The sequence below is a fragment of the Lemur catta genome, chromosome 2 (genome assembly GCF_020740605.2).
Source record: "Lemur catta isolate mLemCat1 chromosome 2, mLemCat1.pri, whole genome shotgun sequence".
Lineage (NCBI taxonomy): Eukaryota > Metazoa > Chordata > Mammalia > Primates > Lemuridae > Lemur > Lemur catta.
The window spans coordinates 96591042-96617712 of NC_059129.1; the positions used below are offsets into that span (position 1 = coordinate 96591042).

A 26671-nucleotide genomic window follows, 5' to 3' on the forward strand; every position below is an offset into this window, starting at 1 on the left:
TATGTCTTCTTCAATTACTTTCATCAATGCCTCATAGTTTTCAGTGTAAAGATCTTACACCCTCTTGGGTAAATGTTCCTAATATTTCATTTTTTGTTGTTATTGTAACGGGATTGTTTTCTTAAATTCTTTTTCCTATAACTCATTGTTAGTGTACAGAACCATAACAACATTGATAGTGTACAGAACTATCCATTCACTGGGTGGCTTAACAACATACTTTTATTTCTCACAGCTCTGGAGGCTGGAAAGTCCAAGGTCAAGGTATCAGCAGATATGGCATATGGTGAGTGTCCTCCTCCTGATTTTACGATGATTTCCTTCTTCTAGTGTCTTCACAGGGTGAAAAGCAGAGGGAGAGAAAAAGCAAACACTCTCAAGCCTCTTTATAAGTGCACTAATCCCATTCAGGAGGGCTTCACCTCATGACCTAATTACCTCCCAAACACCCATCTACCAATATAATCACATTGAAGGGTTAGGATTTCAATATACTAATTTGTGGGAGAACACAAACATTCAGTCCATTGACGATAATAAATATTATTTTTTCCTTAAGTCAATTTTAGTTTATTCAGATGAAAATTTCAACACGCTAGTACAGTTAATTGTAACTTTAAAATGACAAATATTGTAATTATATTATCTAATTATATATTCATATATTTTGTTTATCCTAATACATATATACAAATTTATATTAAGATTAAGTTTAAATATAATCAAATTTGAAGGTATATCATTAAAGATGAACTTTTGAATAAAAGTAACATTTGCTGCCTATGTTAATAGTGCATACAAATAATTAATTTACTAAAAAATACTGAGATATGTTACATGGATATGATGATATCTCTCATAAAGAATATTAACTGAATTATTAAAATATTTAACTAAATTATTTTTGCTTGACAAATGTTTACAAAGAAGACAATAAAATTTGTTTTTTTTTCCCTTAAAATGAAAAAGTTATTTTACTCTAAGCTAATGGAAGTTCTTCATTATTACTAAACTATTCTGCTAAATCTCTGTAATTGTGAAACACTTATTCATCATTTTGATAAAAATGATCTACTTCTAAGATAAAAAATTAAATTCTTAATAATCACTGTTATAACTGCTTTTTAAAATATATTGCCAATAATTATATTTGTAAACATTTACAACTAATATTCACAATTCTTTATAATTTTTATTCCTAAAATTCAGGCTTCAAACTAAGAAAAAAAGGAAAGTGTTAATTTTTTGTTGTTGTTGTTCCTAAGCTATATTTAGGTTTTATCCACCAAACAACATAGAGATTTTCTCCCTCTCCTTATTAAAGAAGTGATATGAATAATTGTTTATTTGCAATTCTCCAAATTTTATTTTACTTAAAACTATTGGTTCAATGATTTAATGATTGCTTCCTTGTCAGGTTAAAATAAAAATTTTCACGCTAAAGGACAAAGGCTTTTGTAATAATGGTTTCTTGCTTTCAATATTTAATCAATCATGAACATTTATGGACTACTTGATAATATAAATTTTAAAAGCCCTGAAGGTTCTTCAGTGTCCTCTATGTTCATAAAAATGTTCTTACTCCCAGAATAACTGTTAACTATATACCTATAATTAATTGTATGTATACCTCAAGAGCAAATTTCACTTTCTTCCATTTTGATAGTGATGATTAATATTATATAATAAGAAGGATGATTTAATTTTATTATCATGGCAAGATAAATTGGCCAATATTAAATCAACATTGGTAGGGCAACTTGACCCATATTTCTGAGGATATTTCTGGCATGTGTTCTCTGTTCATATCATAATCCTGGCAAAACTCTAAAAGTGGGATATGGATGAGAAATGACTCTCAAGATCTGCTTACAAACTAACAAATACATTTTACTCCAATGCTACAGCCTGAATTTTGACTATGCATTGGGTACTATATACTTGTGTTTTGGATAAATGAAATCTTTCTTATGAAGGATTAAAATTCCCTAACCATAGCAAAATATTCCAATTTTTTTTCACAAGTTGGAGTAGTTCAACTTATTTTTCAAGGATAGGGAGATTAATTTTATAACTTTCATTTAAAAAATTATTACCATTGACTCAAAAGCTCCTTGTTACTACCATATAACCCTATGGATAAAGTGAGAGTTGATGTCATCATCAAATAAAAAATGGCCGCATTATCTAAGGACAAGTTTCTCAGGCCAAAATCCTTCTTTTGTGTCTCATGGCTATGTATTTGTCACCTTTAATTAAACAGCTATAATTAGTTATAGATCAACAAATGCCCTTAGGAGTGTGCCCTAGATACAACTTTATTATGAGCGGTATGGATAAATATTATAAAGGACTAATAACATACCAAAACACATTACCATCAAAATTTTCCAAGAGTCCTCTTCTGGACCTTCAAGCAAATGATGTTATATATTAGAAAAGATACCAGAGAAAAGATACCCCATAATCATGATGGAGACTGCAAATGCCATGCCTTGACAAGAATTCTGAGTGGTGTAGGTTTGGATGTGATCAATAAGGGAAGGATTAATTGATGAATGTGTGAAGGGACAGAGAAGAATATGAATCTTTCTTCAATTTGTATGAAACAAATAGCTGCAGATCTCAAACCAAATGTAGCCATTTTTCTTGCTCAAAACCATGAGGTTTTCACTCTCAGACATATTCACCTTTAGCCCATCTACTTATAATAATTAAGAACTAATTTTAGCAACATATCAGCTGCCTTTTTTCCCACTCCCCACTTCATATTCCTATATCTTATTTCCCCTTTTAGTTACCACTTAAATGCTTTCAATATATAAAAACTATACTAACTGAAGGCACTCTATGACTGTCTCTTTTGTTGCAAATGAAAAATAAATCTTTTTCTTTACCAAATTGGGTGAAATAGACTTACTTGAGGACACTTCACTCTAAGGAATAGCATTTCCAAGGAAATCACTTTAAGAAAAAGTAATTTACATTTGGAAGCATGATTTACTGTCTTTGGAATTTTTGCATTAACATCTGGCATAGTTTCTATCACATAGTGGATTCCAAAAATGAGGTAGAAAGGAAAAGCCATTTGCCATCACATATTGATACACTAGACTTTAAAATGCTTTCTTTATGCTATATCCTAAAATTAGTCTGAAGTACACAGGGAAAATATGCAGCCTTCATAAAAGGGTAAATTATTTTTAAATGGGTAAAAAAAATTTAAGGCAGTACATCATTATGGTTACTTTAAAAATCTGCCTCTAAAAAGCATAATAATGTAAACATGTTGTCAAACAAAATATATTATAGGAATAGCTAGAATAATTTAAAAGAGCAATATTGAATTTTTTATGATATGACTAGACTTTTTGAGGGTGATATACACTAATTCTGTTTTTAGATAGTGAATATTTGATCATGAGCAAATCTGTATGATTGTTGTCTATAAGTGACTTTAAGCCATGTACAATTCTAGTTTGTTAAAGATATGTTTTACTTGTTCATTTATTTATATTTCATTTCAATTTTTATAACAACATGGTCTTAAAATTTAAGCCAACTATTTCATCTAGTCCTCAACTGTAAAGTAGTTATTATCCTTTGTCAGATCCATATTCATCTCCAAAGGGGCATATTACTATGGAATGTTAATACTAAGTTGTCTAAACTCATTTTCTTTGCATAGAATATAATCCACAAGTAATATGAAATCCCACCATGCTTTTTGTTATTGTTTGTTTGTAATCACTCTTGCTTATTTAAAAGTTAGTAATTACTTGTTAATGATACCCTCAAGATTGGTTGAAAAGTATGAAGAATATATTTTATTTCTGCATCTCTGCTGTCATCCCCTTTTCTACCTTTTTACCTATTCTCAGTGATATTGAGATTTTTAGTGGTGTGCTTCCATCAAATAGGAAGTTACTATATTCTGAGCAAAAATATGAAGGAAGTGAAATAAACAGCAAGCAAATGGACATGAACGTATTGTGTATTTCCTTTAAGTGTAAGAACCTCCTATACCTAATCATTAGTGAATTGTTAGATACATTTGTAGAACATGTATTGGCAAAAGAATGAAAACAGTATCTTATTTTTTTTAGCAAATTGAAAATCTGACACTATTGATAAAATTAATTTTCTGTCTATCATTGAAGAACATGGAAATATGATTTTAATTTTGGAAGGTTTTGTTATATAAAGCTATCACATCATATTTAACCTGTCAGAAAAAGGGCAATGCTGTTTTGTATACTAAAACTGCCAATCCCTATTTAGAATATCTTTCATGCATCTATGCATCTTGTGCTGTGAAATCATGGTGATAGTACATGATTAGAACTGTCAAAGTTTTATGTGTTCTTTTGAATTTATAATTTACCCCTTTTTAACTTGACAGGTGATGAATCTTTTCCATATCTTTAAGACACTAATGAAAATATTTATGTATTAACAAAATCTCACATTTCCCCACACTTTCTACAAATGATGAGTACACAAAAGTGACACTGTGTTTGAAGTCACACATCATAGCTTTTGATTCATCTTTTTTCAGTCCTTAGCCTTGACAGGTGTTGATGATTTGCTTCCTATCTTAGTAACTGCTGCAAGCTGTCACATCTACTTCCAATTAATACATATCTGTTACAGTCCAGCAGCTCTAACAAATGCAAAAACTACAAAATATTTCTTCAACTTTCACTAACCAGGTGTTGCCATGGTATCTGGTTTAGCAGGCAAAGTCATATGGCCTGTTTCTGACAAGTACATTGTCAATCATTAGACCTACATATTTTACTCATTGACAAGAGCCTTCCATGTAATAATAGAACCTTGACTTGCAATGTAACTCATTGAAAAAATACAGAAAAAAATTCAGTAAACATTTCATATGACTCCATTCTGATTGATATTAATGCATGTTGACTTTTTTGTGACTCCTTCCAGTTTCTGTTTGAAATTTGGATATCAGTAATAAATTCCAAATGATATGCTATTAATACTTCATCTTTATGTTAAGAACATTGAAACACTGAAGTTATTGAACTTCTACTAGCATGTATTAAATTCCAACTAAAATTATTAAAAAAATCACTCTAGAGAAGAATATTTTATTAATTCGTCAAGAGATTTTAATGTAATATTTCAGGAAAGACTCCATATCTACATCTATATATATTTCTGTATCTCTACCTGTTTATCTATCTTGGATATTTTTTTAATGAGCAGATTAATTTTTATAAAAGTTCTTAAATAATTTCAAATGATGGTCTATTCTATTCATATCCAGTTAAAGAAATACCACTTAAGCTTCTTAAAATTTTAATGAAGTTTAAGAAAAAAGTTAAATTAAATAAAAATGACATTCTTCATATTGATGTGAAAAGAATCACTTATTGTACGTTATATTGAAATGGCTCTAGGATCCAGAGTAGACTGTCTTCTTAGCACATGAGTTTATATAAGCAAAAGAGAGATGTATATTTTTATGCTTATAAACATGAACTAATGATTTATTATTGTATCTGAGAACTGTTAAAAGATCAGGATGAAAATGTAATATAGGGCAAACCATTAAAACTATAAGGAAGGCATCTCCAGAGAATTGTATAGTAATAAAGCTCACAAGGCTTAGTATTCAAATAAACTGTGCAAGGAGATAAGCTGAAGTATCATCTCCAGTTATTAAGGCAGAGTATCAAGGAAATTCTCTAATGACATTCTGGATAAATGGTAAGCATAACCTGATAATTTCCTATTTCTAAATAAATGTCATGTCTTTCAGAAGTCAGAAAAATAATATAATTTCAAGTTACAACTATCTTTATAAGAAATACCGGTTCTGAAACCTTAAAAACATCCATATGTCAATGACTCCTAAAGTTGTATTTCTAGTCCAGACCTTTGTCCCAAACTCCAACATCGAACTGTCTACATACTTTAACTCTCATTTGAATATCTAAGAGACATCATAAATTCAACATGTCCAAAATCGAACACCAGGTGTTTCCACCCAGATCTGCTTTACCCACAGGCCTCCTCATCTCAATTCACAGTAATTTCACTCATATTTAGTCAAAGACCTTGAAGTTATCTTTGACTCTTCTGTTTCCCTCATAACCCACGCCCAATCTGTAAGTAAATCCTGTTGGTTCTCTCTTCACAATAAATCCAGAGTCACACCACATCTCCCCATATCCCTGCGTGCTATTTTCATCTCACCTAAATTACTGGGCTTACTTCCTATTTCTACTGTTGGCCCTGCCCATAGTTTGTTATTAATGTAGAAACCAAAGTGATTCTTCCTTTTATATTTTTTTTTTAACCTAACTCCAGTGAGAATGGCTTTTATCAAAAAGTCCCAAAAGAACAGATGCTAGTGTAGATGAAGAGAGACAGGAACACTTATACACTGCTGGTGGGACTGCAAACTAGTACAACCTCTGTGGAAAGTAGTATGGAGATACCTCAAAGAACTAAAAATAGAACTACCATTTGATCCAGCAATCCCACTACTGAGTATTTACCCAAAGGAAAAAAAGATATTTTATAAAAAATGCACTTGCACTCAAATGTTTATAGCAGCACAATTCACAATTGCCCAGATGTGGAAACAACCAAGTGTCCATCAATTCATAATGCATCAATAAAATGTGGTATATGTATATCATGGAGTATTATTCAGCCATAAAAAATGGTAAACTAATACCTTTTGTAACGACCTGGATGGAACTGGAGACCATCTTTTTAAGTGAAGTATAACAAGAATGGAAGAATAAAAACCACATGTACTCCCTACTAATTTGAAACTTATAGATCAACACTCATGTGTACAAATGGTAGTAAAATTCAACAGAAATCAAGCAGGTGGGGGAGGAGGAGGGGATGGGTAAATTCACACCTAATGGGTAGAGTGCACACCTTATGGGTGATGGACAGACACTTGACTTTGACTCAAATGGTACAAAAGCAATTCCTGTAACCAAAATATGTGTACCCCCATAATATTCTGGAATAAAAAAGAGAAGAGTATTAATATAATTATTTAGTTCTTCTTAGAACAAGAGAACCTCAGTTTGATAGGTAGTATAGCAATATTAATTAAAATTTTCCTTCCATCGTGTCAGAATCAGAAGATAAGCATAAGTGGTTCTATAAGAGAATGGAATCTGAACAAGTTGATAGCTGTTACTGTGCTTAGGAATGTGAGATTTGACAAGATAATGTTGGTCTGAGTGTCTGTATCATTTCGTAATTGATTCTCTACAGTTAAACACAGGAAATGGATTGAAGAAAAAAATGAACACTAACAGAGTGAAGACAGAGGGTGAAAAGATGATAGGAATTAGAATATGAATATGGATTGTTTAACTGAATCAGAAAAAAAGGGGATACTAAATTTTGTGATGCCAGAAATCTATAGATTGTATAGCTAAGTGTTTTTACTCAAGTGGCTGCAGTTTAGAATCCTCAAACAATTCATTATACATACTCACTCATTTTTTTTTCATAAATACTTCAAGACACTCCTATATTCCAAACCTTGTATTCAATACTGGCTGAATAGTGGCAGCATAATATAAATAATAACTCTATTCATTCACTCAGCAGTATTTACTGACTTCTGTTCCAAGCATTTTAGATATATCAGCGAATAAAATTTTCAAAAATCTTGGTACTCATTCAGATATATATATGTGTGTGTGTGTACATATATATGTGTGATGTGTGTGTGTGTGTGTGTGTGTATATATGTCTAGCATGGAGATGTAAAGATTAAACATCATTAATAAATAAGCAGATAATATAGGATATAATCTGGTAATGCATACTATGGTGATAAAAGGATGAGAAGCAGTCAGATTCAAGGGAGTACATGTAGGAATTTCTGCTGCATTCATTGTAAGGTATGAAATAGAGCCATGGAGCAAGAGAGCAAGAGAGAGATGCCTTAAGGATGAGTCCAAGGTTTTTGAACCAAACTCCTAGGGAGATGCTGCATCCATCAGCTAAAATGGAAGCGTCTGCAAATACAGATGGTTTGAAGTAACCAGCAGGAGTTAAATTTTAGATGTGTTGAAATTGGCATATGTAAATATATATACACATATATATGTATATGCATAAATATATACATATATTCATACATACAAGTGGAGATATTCTGTAGGCAATAGGGTATATGAGACTAGAATTTAGAAAGAGATCTTTAGAGATCAAAATTTAGGATTACCAGCATATAAGTGCTATTTAGAATCATAAGACTTGGTGAGTTCACTAAGTGTAGACAGAACAAAGGAAAGGACCAAAGGTAAAACTCATATAATGAATTCATATTATGAAGATAATACATGCTTAGAAAGAGAGAGAGAGAGAGAGGGAGAGAGGGAAGGAGAATATAGTTATATCATGTATACAACATTGAGTAGGGTTTATAATAACAAGACACTACCATGTCAGTAAGTTCCTCTTAAACCAATCATAGAATTTTTTTAACTAATATCATCTTTCATTAGTCATCGTAAGATAACAGAATCCTGAAAATTTGTGTTTTTACATTTATCATTTATTTTTTTAAAGGTACTTTAAAAGCCAGTCCATTTTTCTAAATCAGTATATGCTAATCTTTAGCACTGTCACATGCCCATGTCTCTTGAAAGGATTGTATTTATTGTTTCTTTATGTTTTTATATTAAGACTACTATGCATTATACAGTATAAGAAAATACTTCTTTTTCAAATTAGAAATTGTTTAAAAATAGACAAATTGAATGTATAATTTTAGGTATTTGTATAGTACTTAATATCTATTTGCAATATTTAATAAACTAATATTTTACATATAATCATATATGAAATAACATAACACTTAGAAGTAACATTACTTCTTTTTTATGAAACATGGTAAGACTGAAAAGGCATTTTCAACCTTGTCTACAACAACATTTCAGCTATTTTCTGAGTGCTCTAACAGTGTCCTCAAGATCTTACTTTAGGAAACTGGAAAAATCTGACGCTTGAGAATCTCGTATTCTCTGTTTACAGTCAAAAAGATTTTCAAGAAAAAATCTTTTCAGTTGTATTTATTATGAGCAGAAATATGGTCCTATGGGACAGCATTCTGCACTTGAGAAGTTTGCTTAATATAACACTAACAGATGTGGATGGATGTCATTATTGACACAGTATTGGTGATAGCAATAGGAATAAATATTATTGTGTTACACACATTATATGGTTGTTAATATAGATAGAGTGAAAATAGACAAACATTTCCAAAATTTTGGGTGGTTCGAGCAAATAAAGTTACTACATCATATATTCCTTCTTTTTTTTTTTTTTTTGCCTAAGCCAATTGAAGTTGTATAATTTCTAATTCATGTTAGTAGGTTGGGAACTAATTATATTGGGAATTAATTATAAAGCAATAATTTTTGTTTCATAAGAAACCACTATTTTAGAGAGATAAAAACACACAAAAAATAAACAAAATGCTCAATGATCAAAATATTTTTGCAAATTGTTTTTCATTATTCCTTGGCTTTTCCCTATATAAAAGGTATTGATAAATGGCTAATGGCTATTGATTATCAGTCTTTATGGTAAAGTTAAATCAACTTTATAGTTTGCTAGATAAAATACATGAAGTGAAACCAAAAATTGCAAAGTGTCATAAATTTCTTGGAAGTAATATGAATGTGAAAAACAAATATTGAGGGAGTGGGTAAAAAAAGTCCAGAATATTTTTTTTTTAAATGAGTCTACCATGAGGATTTTCTCTGGAAAAACTTTAGATGTCAATGCTTTCCTAAACGAAACAGATGCTGTTTTTTCATAATGGCATATGGCATATACATGATAACCAGCATGTGGGTAGCATTTTATAGCATATAGGGAATTTTCTTATACATCATGTAAACTATACATCATGTAAACTATCATATACTATCTGAAAAAACTAAATGAAAATATAAACTAGAGTTTAACTTTAATTTCTGCTGTGAAGACATTGATAAATTAATAAGAACTAGCCCTTGCACAAATAAATGCATAGTTCATTTTTTAATATTAGTATAATTATTTACTAATTATTCTGGATTAGTTTTAGGATTATTGTTTTCAGGATTTTCACACATTTTCTTATACATTTTGTAAATTAAATACAATTGAAAGTGTTTTTTTACACAGCATACATTACTTTCACACATTTACAAATGACCACGTTACTTTCATTTGTAATTTTGGTCATTTGTAAATAAATTTGCAGACCTATGGAACTATCAATATGAAAGAGGCAAGAATGATTAACTTGAAATATTCTAAACAATTTTTTATCTTTATCATTTATTTATTTTTCTTACAGTGACATGGAATTTTATTTAATTGGTATGTAATCACACGTTTCTAAAATATTTAATTAAATTGCTAAATTTTCTTTTACGTTGTTAGCTTTATGGTATCGAATATATCTGATGGCATTTTTTTGCCTGTCATAATTTACCTGACCAGCATTTAGGTATATTGAAACAACCTAGAGATATAAAGACACTTGTCTGTTTCATTCTGATATATGTCTGTGTGAAAGTTCTTTACACATGGTACTCAGCTTCAGAAACTTTGCCATAGAGAAAGTATTACTCACCTAATTGTGTTCAATGAATGGACTTTAAACTATTTCTTAAGGTATTAAGTAATATAAAAATGCTAGACATTATCATTCATCAGTTAAAATTATTCTATGCTTTCACAACTATAAGAAAAATAGCTTAGAGTTGTTATTTCACAGAATTTTGTGTATTTTGTCATTTGTTATTTTAAGAATCATGCTGTATTTTAAGAATCATGAGTTACAATGGACAGGCAATTTGTTAAAGTGGAAATATCATGGGTTTTGCGTAAAATTGACTTACATTTTAGTCTTGGCTTTATTTAATACAAATATGAGCTTTGGCATATTTCTTACTATTTTTGATTATTGTTCTAATTTGGAGAATGAAGAAAATGATGTCTATTTTATAAAGTAATTGTAAAACTAGTTCTAAGAAATCGTTAAAACTCAAGCTATTTAAACGTTGTGAAACATACTAGTGCTAACATAAATAAAAATCAAATCTGATTAGTGTATACATACATATACATATATGTGGAATGAAGTTAATTTATAAAATAATATAAGGTTAATTTATCATGCTATGTTGTCACTTTCTTTCATGACCCTAACATCCTTTTTTACTATCTGACCCAGCTTAAATTATATCATCAAACATTTGTGTACATCTTTTGTTCTCTTGGTCCTCTTTTACATTCACAAACTAATTAGAATTAGAATTAGAATTAAAATAAATTTTATGTGTATTCTACCTCTATGAAGTTGATTGAGGCTAGAGAAATAAATATATCATGTATGTTCTCATTTTAAATTCATGACTATGAACATCAAGAAGACACTTAAGGTGGCCAGAAAATCACACTGTTTCCCTAGTCCACTTTTCCATTTTTCTACAAGAGTATTTTATATAATCTTTTTCTTTTAACCCCCAACATCATATTCTCTATCCTCAGTCTCAGAAAGTGATCTTTCTTCATAGTGCACTGAGAAAATTAAAGTAATTGAAGAGTCCTTCCCCAAATTCCCCTTTATAATATCTATTTCTTTTTTCACTGCTACCTGTCCTATTATTGAGGATAAACTGTGCACTGGTCTACAATATCCCCTCCCTTTATGCATTATTTCCTACCCTCTCTCACTCAAAGACCTCACTAGAATATTCTCTTTTTTATCCAAGATCTTCAGTACTTCCCTGTTGAAAGATTATTTCCATCAATGTACAAATATGCTGTTACTGCTCCCATTAAAAAAAAATTCTTCTTTGACCCATTTACTCTCTAGCTATTGCCCCATATCTTTGTTGCACTTCACAGCAAATTTCCTGAAAATAATTTTCCATCTTTAAATACTTTCAATTCCTTTTTTTCCTTTCTCTCTTAAACTGACTCTAGTCAACAGTTTGCTTCCTTCACCTTACTGAAATCATTGTTGTCACAGTCATCAAGGACCTATGTTAAATCTAGTGGTCAAATTTTAGTTTTTATCTTATTTTAACTATCAGTAGCATTTGTCGTAGTTTACACTCCCACTTGAAAGTGATTTCTTCAGCTGGCTATAGTCTCCTCACCTGGCTTCTAAGATCCCATGCTCTGTTAGTCTTCCTTTTACTGAATGTGCTGCTTCTTCTCAGTCTCCATTGCTTGTTTCTCTCCTTTACCACAAACTCTCCAACCTTGACGTGCCTGAAGACTCAACTGTTGAACCTATACTTATTGATTTAGAGAACTCATTCTTTATTATTTAAAGTCTCATGGAGGTAAACAACAGTTCTTTACTAACAACTTCCAAATTTATATTTCCTGCCTGAATTACAGCTTCTCCCCTGTTCCAGACACATATATCTAATTTCACACATTTCCTGCTTTATATCTTCAAATGATGTTCTAATGGAACATATGCCAAAGAAAATTTCTAAACTCCCTTTCCAAATCTTTTCCACTCACAGTATTTCCCATCTCAATGGAAAATTCACACTTCCATTTATTCGGGTCCCAATTCTTGAACTCATTCTTTTCCTCTTATTCTCTCATACTCTGTAATCAACCCATCAAAAATCCCATTGACTCTACTTCAAGAAGATGATCACGACTCATCAGCATTGCTGCTTTTACTCAATTTTAAGCCACTTCTTACATAAAGTATTTCATATCTACCCTAGTACCTAGTATATTCTTAGCCCATGGCCTGGGTCATCTTATTAACTGTAAGTCAAATTATATCATGCTTTGTTCAAAAGCATGTAACTTTCTATTTCTTCACTAGTCTCTATTTCTCAGAGAATAGAAGTCAAATATTTAAAAATGGCTAATAAATCTCTAAAGAGTCTGGCACCTCATCCAACTTCCTTTTCTCTTAGTACTCTCTCACTCTGTCTGTTCCAACTACACTACCTATTGGATCTCATTCAAACACGTCAGGCATGTTCTTTCTGACTGGAGAATTGCTGATATCAGCATAGGTCACTCCCTTATATCTTTCCAGTCTTGAAGAAAATTTCATATTCCCAATAAAACCTACCTGAATTATACTGACAAAATTGCAAACCTTTCTCCACTCCCTAGAGCACTCCCAAAGCTCTTTAGATTATCATTTCTAATATATATAATTTAATTGTTTACTATATTTATTGTTTGTTGTCAATATTTATTCTCCCATGAGAATGTTGGTTACATGTGCAGATTTTTTGGTTGTTTATTTTGTTCACTGACACCTAGAACAGTATATAATAAGTATTTAATAAATGTTAATATTTGTTTAATGGATGCATCACTGATGAGACTGTTATTACAATTCAGAAAACCTACACAGAAAAGGAATTAACTTACCCATGATGATGCCAAGAGTATGTAACAAATATGTGGTTGTGATTATGGGCAATTATGTTACTGTATCTTATGCCTTTAACTACTTTATTATAAGTTAAGTTCAAATGTTTATAAATGAAATATTTATTATTTATAAGAAATAACGAGTTCCATCATATATATTTCTGCTCTACAAAATTATCATCTAATACTGTTACACTAATCAATTTTCTTTATCTGCTTCAAATAATAAAATCTGCAAGAGTATGTTTGGGATTGGATATAAGTTAGTGACACATTCCTTCAATAGTATTAATAACACTGTTAGATAAGCACGTAGATAACATCTCAACTGGCAGCTTGTATCTATAATCAAGATTAGCCATGAGTATGAAGAATTTATGTTCTGAGAATCTATTTTCTGAGTCCTTGAATTCTTATTGTACTTTATCAAAATATGTTTAATGTAAGAATAGATCATTTATACTATAAAGTGAAATTCCACATGTCTTGTAGGAACATCCTAAATGCCAATATTTTTAAGTCTTTCCCGTTTGTCCCAACTGGAAATAGTTACTGTCATCACTGAAGCCCAAAACACTTTTACTCTTTTGTATTGAAAGGATCACATTTTCATTTGTACCAAATTTATTTTTAAAAATTTGTCATGTATTCCCAAGCATATTATCTATTATTTAATAGCAGATGTTTATTTTTGTGCCCCACAGCACCTAATAGTACATTTTATCCAAACTAGAACTTTAGTGAGTATCTATTGAAATAAATGCATTTAAAAATGGAACAAAATAAACTCCAATTATGTGGTAAAGTAAGAAAAATAAACTGGTTTATTTTTAAAACAATGATCATCACCATCTGTTCTCTGCCTTATCCCACTCAACCAATGGAAAAAGCAAGCCTATGTAACTGAGCAATTCTTCATGGTCCAAGCACTGGATCTAATCAAATACTTGAAGGAAGATTTTTGTCCTGCTTGTTACAAGAAGAGAATCATAAATGAGCTGTATAATGCCCTGGACTTTATTTCTGAATTTCAGTGTTTGTTTGGTTGTTTCAGAAAAGCTTGAAAAATCTCTTCCTTGGTCAGAAATCTTTAAAATCCCATGTACTTTTGGAGTTTTTACACTATGGATAAGGTAGGATTTTCAGGGACAAATAACATTTTAAATTCATTATGCTCAAAAGTAGTTGAATTTTTCTTTTTAAAATTACTAAAGTACTGTAAGTTAAAATATAAAGCTCATTTGTAAACTTTGGAACTTTGGCAGTTAGTCAAAGAAAATCCTGAAGCTTTAAAATTCATATGGTTTTATTTGCCAGATGATTAGCCTTATGATTTGTGTCTGTATGTGTGTATGTGTGTAAAAGATTCTGTTCTTCATGCCTACATTAGAAAATTCTACTTAGACTATTAATTTCTATTGCTCAATTACATTACATTCCTTTTAGGAATGTAATGGAATGATTACTATGAATTTGGATATATATTTTAAACTACAAAGGTGATACATTATCATTTTAACCAAAATTTCTCATAACCATTCATATGACAACTATAGTGAGCATTTTCCTTTGTCTGATATTCTCGAACATGAATGTTACAAATATATAAGTGGTGCATATTTTCTGTACTTTCTTTTATCTTGAGGTCACATGCCATCAAAATTCTGAAACATTCCCTAAGTGAACAAAAGATAATTATGAAATTGAGAATTAAATGCAAGAGAAATGTAAACTGTTGGTCTCAATGCTAAGGTTCTGCAAATTCTAAAGACGTGTTGGGTTTAAAAACTATTTCCATCACTCACTTCCTATTCCAAATTTTAAATGTCACTTCATCTCTGCATGTTATCTTCTAAGCAGCTTTTGGCTTCCCTATTTCTTTGAGTTAGAATTACATATTTTCAAAACATAAAGGCTTTTTAGAACTGAAAATGCAATGCCAATTTAAAATTTTTACCAGAACTGAATAAAAACAAAGAGACTAAAATCTTCATGATAGAGTTAATTTTCAAGCATTGTATATGCTACTGACAAGTATGAAGATATAATAGGACATTATGCCTAATGTATCACTAGCTTTATCTTTTATTAATGGACCTCTCCTAAAAGTGACATATTTTCGTCTGTGAAAAAAATCCATTCTTTGCCATATGATCATTGATTATATGTGATGTATGAGTAAGTCACTATCAGTGATTGTGGGCTGTATTTAAAATAAAATGGAAGAGAAATGATAGAATAAGTTAGCCTTAAAATTTAACAAAATAGCTGTGCTTATTTTCTTCTACTATAATCAACAGATTAGGGTATCATTGTTTCTCCTCTCATTTAGCCTCCTTGTTGAGTAAATAAGTAGAATCTCCAAATTATAATGTCATTTCAAACTCTGCACAAATTCCATGCTACAAGTATTGGACTTTGTGCCTGTATAAATAAACTGCTGAAGTTGTATCCAGCTATGGAGATCCAGTTAAAATTATTTCATGACCTCAATTTCATAAATTAAGGTGTTCCTATGTTTCATTGAGTTTTATTAACATTTCTTATGTCTTCTGGTTCCTTCTACTTTAGACTGTAGCTTTGTTCTACATTACGGCAATATCTATGTGATTCTCAGTCTCAATTTAGCATCTACAACAACAATCCTTCTCAGCATGCATTTGTATCTTCAAAAATTGTGTACAATTTTTGCTGGAAGATGGGAAAGAAGTTTATATCACAGTAACAAAACCTATAGTAATGGGCACTCTCAGCATCATATTTCTTTAAATGTCTTTGGCCTGATACCATAAGTATTTATGAATGTTTAAAATTTTAAAGCAATATTAATTCACTGTTAGAAATAATTTTTTAGAGATTTGGGGGTCAATTATATATACAGGAAATATTCTGCATCACCCTAAGGGGCACTTATGCAAGTATTGCAGGGTTGTTTGGAACTTAGTGCAGGTACCACAACAGCTTCCCAGTGTTAAAAAATAAAAGTTATTTTCCAAAGTTTGTTTACATTCAAACAGAGAACTTCAAGAGAGAACATTAATGACTATTATGTACATAGGTATTTCAATTAAAAAATATTATAACTTCAAACACAAAAAAAGACACCATATTTGAAACAATGGCTTTTTGGGACAGTGGACATCAGGTACCAGAGAACAATGGTGCCCAAGACAAGAGATACACTTAATGTGAGCCCTATAATAACCCAGATTATGGCCTTTAAAAGTCAGAGTACAGAAAGAGGAAATTCAGGTGGAGTCCAGTAGATTCCACTAATTGAGGAGACATAGCTGAGAATCCAGAGAAATATAAATGCAGCTAGGTAAAGTACCAAAAAGGAGAAATCAGAGACAGACTTAAGATAGAGAACTCTAGAGCTCTAAAGAAGGTTACTCATAAGTAATGAGAAGATTGCTGAATTGTACAAACACATGAGAAAACAGTTCAGAGCCAGGGAAAGAAAAAGCACAAAAGGACTAGAGACTTGGACTCACACAAGACTGAGAATGGTGCCTATTCCTACCACACAAGTGAGAAACAGCCCTGGAATGAACATTAATCAGGACTCTTCTGACAAATCCTAAAGAGTAAGACCTGAGAGTTTCAAGTTGCTTCCAAATAGGTTAACTATATAAAGAAAAAAGTGCTAGCCTCTTTATAAAAATACAAATATATCCAGCACCGAATAACATAAAATTTACAATGTCAGACATTCAATCAAATGTTACCAGAAATCCAATGAAGTAGGAAAACACAAGTCATAATGGGAGAATAATCACTCAATAGAAACTGGCAAGGCTAATATTATAATTAGCAAACAAGAATATAAAAACCATAATTATTGCTGTACTCTTCCATGTGTACAATATGTTCAGAAGAGACACAGAAGATACAAAAAAGACCCATATCAACATGGAGAAATTAAAATTACAATGCATGAGATTAAAAAATATATGGGATTAATAGTAGATTAGACACTATAGATTATTGAACTTGAAGACATAGCAATAAAAATTATTGAACATAAAAGAGAGAAAATTAAATTTAAAAAGATAAAAGTGGCATCATTTAAATGTGGAAGAACTTTATGTGGACTAATATATGTGTAAACAGAATACCAGAAGTATTCAAGAGAAAGAAAAAATGTTTAAAGAAATAATGGCTGAAGTTTTTCCAATTTTGAGAAACACTAAAAACTCAGAGATTTAAAAACCTCATCAAATCCCAAGCCCAAGAAATAAGAAGAAAACTGCACCAAGGCATTTTCTAATCCAAATTGTTATAAAACAATGATAAAGAGAATATCTCTCTGTAAGAGAAATAATATATATTAAGTAAATGTAAACAAAAGGAAGGATGACAAAAGATTCTTTGTAGGAAAAAATGCAAATGATGGAAGATGGTGGAGAAAATATTTAAAGTTCTGAAAGGAAAAATAAAAGTAAAAGAAATGTTTTCCTAGAATTTTATACCAAGCAAAAAAAAAAAATTCCAAAAAACAAATAAACCCAGATAACCCTGAAATCGTTCATCAAAGATCAGAAATGTTAAAGGGAGTCCTTCATGCTGAAGATGAAAATATGGATCTACATAAAGAAATTTAGAGCCAGGAAATGCCAACTACATGGACAAACACATAAGAGGTTCTTATTATTTGATCTCTTCAAATGATATTGACTATTTAAACAAAAATAATAATACTGTATTAATATAGGTATATGTAAAAGATATAAAATAGCATAAACTCTGGAAGGAAATAATTTAAAGCATACTATTAATATTTTAAGTTCTTTATTCTTTATGTTAAGTGGCATAATATCACTTTAAGATACACTGTAAGTTAAAAATATATGAGCCATAAAGCAGCACAGGAGGTAAAGTAATGTGATATTAGCAGAATACAACCCACTATGGTTAACTTTGCAGTTGGAGAAAGAGGTCCAGATGCCAAGGAATGTAAGCAGCCACTACAAAGTGGAAAAGGAAAGGAAACATATACTTCCCTAGAGCCTCCAAAAAGAAACACAGTCCTACTGACACCTTGATTTTAGCCTAGTGAGACCCCATGTCAGACTTCTGATCTATAGAAATGTTGAAATAATATTTTGTATTGTTTAGGCCCTTAAATTTGTGGGAATATGTTACACCCTAATAGAAAACTAATACATATCATTAATAAGAAAGTAAACAAATTAAAATCATAAAAAATTAATTAATCCAAAAGGTGGCATAAAATGAAAAAAGGGGAACCAAAAACAAGAATAAATAGAAAAAAAGAACTAGAAAAGGGAATAGGCCTAAAATTAAGTATACCAATAATTACATTAAATGTGAATGGTCTCATGAGATACTACATGAGAAGCTAGAAAAATAATATGCTTCCTACAATAAACACACTTTAAACACAATAATGTAAACATTACAATTAAATGGATGGAAAAAAGGCATATTATGCTAACACTGTAGATAATTTCTTAATAAAAAAGAGGTGAATTAATCAAGGAGGCATCAGAGTACCAAAAGTGTATCCTCTTAATAATGGAGAGTCAAAAGATATAAAAGGAAAACTAATATAACTACAAGGAGAAATAGAGGAATCCATAATTATATTGGAGATTTCAGTAATCCTCTCCCAATAATTGACAGAGCCAGTAGACAGAAAGTCAGAAAGAATATACAATAGTCCTTCCTTATCTATGAGGAATGTGTTCCAAGACCCCTAGTGAATGCCTGAAACTGCTAATAGTACCAAGCACTGGATATACTATGTTTTCTCTTACACATATACACTTATAATACAGTTTAATTTATTAATTAGACACAGTAAGAGATTAACAATAATAACTAATAATAAAATAGAACAATTGTAACAATATGTCAGCATCACTACTCTCATACTTTGGGACCATTATTAACAAAAATAAGGGTTACTTGAATATAAGCATTAAGGTACTGCAATAGTCAATCTGCTAACTGGGACAGCTAAGTGACTAAAGGACAAGTAGCATATACAATGTATTAATAGATAAGCTGGAAAAAGGGATGATTCATGTCCAGAACAGGATGGAGCACAATGCAGCAGAACAGGACAGGGAAGCATGAGATTTCATCACACTATTCAGAATGATATGTGATTTAAAACTTTTGAATTCTTTATGTCTGGAATTTTTCATTTAATATGTTTGGACCACTATTGACCATGAATAACTGAAACTTGAAAAGCAAAATTATGGATAAAGGGAGACTGCTGTAATCTATTTGAACAATACTATCAGCCAACTTTGCCTAAATGATATTTATAAAACACTACCTAACAAGAGCAGAATAGAACTTCTTTTCAAGGTATATGGAACATTTACCAATTTAGATCATATTCTGGGCCTTAAGACTCAGAAAATATTCGGCTCATACAAAATATGTTCTCTGACCATGAATTAGCTATTTATTGCTGCATAATAAACCACACCAAACTTAGTAGTTTATCTAACAACATTTATTATCTCATAGCTTTTGTAGTCAGTATTTTAGAATCTCTCACAGATGGTGATCAAGGTTTCAGATAGCACTACAGTCATTACAAAAATAGATTGGGGAAGGATCTACTTCCTAACTTGATCACAAGGTCATTAGCAGTATTTTCAGTTTCTTTGGAAATTGCAAATTAGTATAGAGTTAAAAAAAAATACCTAGAAGAGAAAATAAATAAATAAATAGCAAGTTAGAGTAACACTGCTTGATTTACAGATTTATTATAAAGCTATGTTAATAAAATCAGTGTGATATTGGAATTAAGATAAACATATACATTAGTGGAAAAGAATACAGAGCCAGAAATTGACCCCACACATCGATTTTTTTTAGAAAAGTGCAAAGGCAATTTACTAGAGAAGCTTTAATCTTTTCAACAAATAGTGGTAGAATAACTGGGTATATATATTCAAAAACTATGAAACACTAAATTAAATTCAGGAATAATGCTAAAAAACTGAGGACATGAATTTGCAAACTCTTTCATGCTTTGCTTTTATGAACCTGAGCCATCTGCAGATTAACTGTTCCATTAAATTATCAGAATGCCTTTGGGTTTCTATTCATGTTTTGATGTTCTCCAATTCTAAAGTTTTCTAGTTTCCTACTCCATTTATACCTGAGAGGTCTTTTCGCAGTTTATAAAAGGCTGACTATAGCAATCACTATATTAATATTTTCTAAATAATTTGGGTTTTTTTTGAGACAGAGTCTCACTCCGGTGCCCTCTACTCACAGGGTAGAGTGCTGTGGCATCAGCCTAGCTCACAGCAACCTCGAACTCCTGGGCTCAAGCAATCCTTCCGCCTCAGCCTCCCAAGTACCTGGGACTACAGGCATGTGCCACCATGCCCAGTGAATTTTTCTGTGTATATTTTAGCCGTCCATATAATTTCTTTCTATTTTTTAGTAGAGATGGGTCTCACGCTTACTCAGGCTGGTCTCGAACTCCTGAGCTCAAACAATCCACCTGCCTCAGCCTCCCAGAGTGCTAGGATTACAGGCGTGAGCCACCACTCTCGGCCTCTAAATAATTTGTATCGATAGTTATATGCTTGTTTTATTGTCATATTGAATTTAAGTCCATTTATAGCATAAGCAATCACCAAACGTAAAAAGAATCCTACAACTTTGGGCCATCTTCTTGTGATAATACCCATTATTTTAAAAAAATAATAAGAAAATAAACTCTTAGATATTATGAGGCATTAGGTAATTTCATGGGAGTTATTCTCTTAATTTAAATCATACAATTGAGAATTTTTATAATTAAAAATGAGAACAGAATTTTAACTAATTTCTAACATTAGGGAAATCTTTCTTGGCAATTTTCAAAGCCATTGAATTTTTTGCCTTTCATAATATTGTAAGGAAAATTCTTTTTTAAAAAAAATAGATGGTATTTTTAAAATACCTGTGGCTTAGATATGATAGTAGTCATCATTTTGCTCTGCAAAAATATCCCAAATAAAAGTTGGTCTGTATAGCTCTATGCTATTTATGCTAAATTTTTTTAATTTAAAGGCCAAATAGATCATTATTGCAACAAATGGTCTAGTCCTATTACTTGGATGTAAACATCTGTTTTGGCTTTAATGTCATAAATATACTGAGTTAGTAAGAAATAAAAATAGTTTGCTTTGAGAATAAAGAATGGTAATGGAAAGAGAATTTAGTCATTTCAAATGCAAATTTACATGCATGTAATCCTCATTTGCATGCATGCAATTCCGAAATAGCTTTATGTATTTGATGAGAATGTCTAAGAATCATTTGGTACAGAAAGGCATCTGCTGCACATACATAAGAATATTATTCAACTTGAACAAAAATTTACTACATGCATCAAATTGACATTATAGAGGCTGTAAAACAACAAATAATGAAATATTATCAAATGAACTGCATTTGTTTAAGGACACTTACAATGATAAATGTAGCTGTGTAAAAAACATTTCACTCATATATTTTGATCTAAACATGCACATATCCCACACAGTTTATGTTTCTTTTCATATTCCACGATTTTAAAAACTAGAAATGGCAAGAAAATCAGGCTTTTATGTTGTTTTTGGTAAAATTATGTTTTGTATTTTTGATATGTCCTTTATTTCTTAACTCTTCAGTCTTTAAATCTATATATCCTACTATCTGCAGTCACGTGTCCTGTAAAAAATGTTTGATTTTTAACAAGCAAATGGCAATGTCAACTTGTTCAAATCCAAAATAAAATGTGACATATAAAGAAAAGTAGAAATAAAGTTAAGAAAAAAAGCAAACAAATAAAAAACTATGATACCTGGGAAACAAAAGTTGTTAGTTTTGAGTAGTGACGTTATTACTTTAAAAATATTTTAAAATTATTCCCAAAATTATTGAAAATGAACATATGTTAATTTTATCACAGACAGAAAAATATGTCTGCTTTTAAATTTATTCTGCCTCGGTTATTTATAATTTAGCATGGATGATTTGTGCAAACACTGTAATAGGCAACCTGTGAGCACACAGTTAAACATTAGGCCTTTGAAATGCACACAGTTGGAATACACACACACAAATACACACACACCCTAAACTCAGTGAGTGGAACCGTATTTACCATAAACATTTATGAAAAGAAGGTATCACTGGGTACAGTATTGTTTTAAGCAAAAAGTCACACACAAAAAAAAGAAGCCCACTTTTTAACTAGTTCTCAATTGCAAGAAAATATTACTGTGTTCTTCTATCTGGAACAATATGGTAAAACAGAGGATTGGCCTGAGAGGGAGTATTTTATTTTTATAATAACTCTACCCTATTATGTGGATGTAAGTGTGGTGCACGACCCAGATTCCTCTTCAGAGAAGGACTTGTCACTCCAAGTAATTTCTCTAGTAGGGTTTGACTCAGGAGCAGAGAGCCACCTAACCCAAGGCCATGCTTTTGTTGAATGGCCTATACTCAATGACAAATACCCCAATATGAGACAATGTTGACAGTATATAGTCATGCCAGAGGTCCTCATGGGGTCAACCAAGGTTTGTCTGCCCTGTATGGATTTGACCTCTTCCTCTGCCCCAGGCTGTTTCTTGCCTCACCCTTCCACAGGTGTTGATCTCTAATTAATACTCAGCACAACACACTGATTCAGCTTCTGCTTCCTCAGAACAAACTAGTAGCAGTAATTCCCAGGACTGGTGCAAGAAAAAAAGGTGATAATACAGAGAGAATGGGCCTAAAATTAAGCACACCAATAATTACATTAAATGTGAATGGTCTCATGAGATACTATGTGAGAAAGACAGATACTGCATGAGAAGCTAGAAAAACAATATGCTTCTTACAATAAACACACTTTAAACACAATAATGTAAACATTACAATTACCCTGTTGTCTTTGTTTTTAAAATCATATCAGTGACATTTTATTAATAACTAAAAGAGTAGAATTGGAATATTCCTAATACAGAGAGGTGATAAATGCCTAAGGTGATGGATACCCCAACTACGCTGATTTGATCAATTCACGCTGTATGCCTGTATCAAAAAATCACATTTACCCTCTAAAGATATACAACTATTATGTACCCAAAATAATTAAAATTTTTTAAAAAGAGGAAAAAAAAGAAAGGCAAGTGCTATTATACTGTGTGTGTGTGTGTGTGTAAGCTAACAAAGATGGCTTTGTCAATATTAGCTCATACTATACCCATCTAATGTTGAGAAGCCCTAGAGTTTTTATAAAAGGTGTACAAGCAAGAGTAAACCAAATGAAACTAGTGCATATTTAATGTTTTGTTGAAAAGCAGTGATTCTGTGTTTGAATTTGGAGGTGGGAGAGGTAAGAGATGTGAGAAGCAGCTAGGGTGGCAAGAAAAATGTATTGATTAAAAGCAACAATTGCATATGTAATATTTAGAATATACTAGGATGTGTTTAAAATCTGTGCTTTTGGATTCTATATATGTAGATATCTGCCTAAATTGTGAAATTAGTGAACATCTTTAAATTTGGAAAGCATAGAGGGGCTCATTCTCTCTTAATTTGAAATGTACATAATTTCAGTTTCTTAGAAAATAGCAAGTAGACTTACCAATGGTGGTTTTCATTAAAAACCCTATAGATTTGGATTCCCAAATAACTAAAGGTATATTAAATAGAAAGGGAACTGAAGTCAAAATATATCATCACTGTACCCCTGATTTAGCTTAGATTTTTAGTTTAGCTTTGTTTTAAGTTTGTTTGCATGTTTGTCTTTTAAGAAAAAGGTGCTTTTTAGGGAGAGGGGATAAGGTATTTTGGAATTTAATTATCTCTTTTTCCTCTGATCCCTTCAACTGGTAAATATTAAAGTGAATCATTCTTTTTAAATTGATTTAAAATCATTCAAAGCATTGATTTAAAATTTTTCTATCGGTCCCTGTCATCTTAGCTATATTAATTTGAAATGTGTCAAATCTATATATTCAAAGCCAAAAGCATTGCCTTCACAATAAAAAGAAATTGGTATATTGATGTATTTTTTTTAATATGCTGTAATCACAAACTCTGTTTGACTGAGCCAGAGATTCTATATAAAGCTCATGTCTAGCTATGGTTTTACATTTTTTGAGTAATGATTCTATATATTTTCCTCTGGGATTTCACATATTGCACATGACTAGTGAAAACTGTCAATCATCTAAGAGGTTATTTGTTTATTATATAATTTTCTTATTTTATTTATTTGTTCATGTTTTAATTATTGTATTATTTACTATTTGACTTCTACATGTTCAAATAAAAGTATAAGTAAAAAATCATTATAATTGGACTAATACTGGGAGATAAAATAAAACTAATACTGTGATTTTTTTCTAGAGAAATAAATATTGCATATCTATGAATAACAACCACAATTATTAATACATCAAAACATTAAAAGTAGATAATGTTTGTAAATCTTTAGAAAAATTGTGTATTATCATAACCTAAGTCAAAGTAAGGACCCAATTTGATCTGTCAAGTGTTCTTAGGTATGTCCCTAATTATAGTATTTGTAAAATAAATATACATGGTTTTAATTTCACCATTATTTTGAGTTTATATATTTTCATCATGGCTCTTTGTTAAGGCTTGATCTCTCATCACCAACAGTTCTCTTTATGGCACTTTGGTATTAGTTGGCCATATTCATCCATAGGTGAAAATGTTAAGAATTAAATTGAAATATAATTTAGTGATAAAAAGTATGGTATAGATGAGATCTGTATTTTATTTCAAGACATTTTATAAAGTTATAAGATGTTGTATTTCTTTAAATATTAATTTTAGACACACACCTATTCTCGCTCCATACTCTGCCTCAGTGATTTTGTGCACATCTGGGCTTCACAAACCATCTGTACAAAGATTTCGAACATATTTAAGTCTTTGATCCATATCCTTTTACTCAAAAGCACCTAGGAAACTACATGATTGAACCAAAAAAAAAAAAAAATGTGTGAGCTCAAAATGCATTTAACAAAAAAAACTGTTTACTTAAAATCATCAAAATAGAAATAACATTTAGATAATTATACAATTGTTGTTTGTTTGTATAAGCTTACTTTCTAGATATCCCAAGTTCCTTATAATGAGAGATAAGCAATATGTCAAATGTGATGTTTTCTGAACAATATTGAAGAACCAAGAATATTGTTTACTTGAGATCTATAGGAAGGAAAGATTAGCTTTAATATTTCCAAAAAGGGAAGTATGTTTTCAGACTCTACAAGAATATGTCATTTGCAGTGTGTAAATCATTTTCAAATATTTTCTGAGCAAGCAATAAAGTAAATAAAAGAGAAGTGAGTAGCTAATATATACATATAAAAAGTTTAAAATATTTTCTTTATTTATTATTGAATAAGAAAATATAATTCCAGGTAATAAAATGCTGTATCATGGAACTTCCAATAAAACAAAGCAAGTGTTTGAACACATATGCAAAAACTGAAAAATATTAACTGGCTGAAAACATCTTTCTAGTTTATTTTTTATCTCCAACTATAAGCAGTTGTCATTTCTTGAAAGATTTCAGAAGAAGTGATTTTAATGAACTAGTCTATTAGTTTTTAAATATGTCAAGGATAAGTTCATATGACAGACAAGAGTTTTACACAAAAATTTAGAGAGTTATAAGGAGCTTTTATTTTATTCATTAATATTGTCTTTTTTAACACAAAATATATTGACATTTGTAAGAAATATGTTTATATTAGCTCCAAAATGAATCATTTTGATATTCTTTCTTCAATCTATAATTCTCTGTTTATTTGTAATTCTAAATTTCTCTCTTAACCTTTGAGAATGTATTTTCTTCTTGATTTTGACAGTCTTAAAAACTGTATCAGATGTTTTAAATTCAAATAATTTCATCATAAATTAGTAAATTGTGACAAATTGAGTGTTTCTATTTTATATTAGTATTTAATCATCTGACTGTTTATGTCACAGGGTTTTTTTTTGTATTTTAATTCTGAAAATAAGTAGGAAGACAAGAAAAAATGACCCACATTTGCATGAGTCATATAACCCATGTTTGCATATAAGTAAATGATATGCAACATGTGTATTGTAAGAACAATATTCAAATATGACAGAATTATGGAAAATATCTTAACAAGTAAATCTCCCTCCCCTACTTTTCCAAAAATATACCTTCTGTAAACAAAGTGTCTTAGGTATATTTCTAAAG

At 30.7% G+C, this 26671-nt stretch overlaps 1 long non-coding RNA gene across 1 annotated transcript in view; it reads left to right on the plus strand.

The window, feature by feature from the left end:
* The first annotated feature begins 246 nt into the window (after positions 1-246).
* Positions 247-26671, plus strand: part of LOC123632206 — a 103521-nt gene continuing 77096 nt past the window's right edge. Inside the window, exon 1 of the long non-coding RNA XR_006733295.1 lies at positions 247-286. This is a non-coding gene — a long non-coding RNA (uncharacterized LOC123632206). The remainder of the gene's footprint in view (positions 287-26671) is intronic.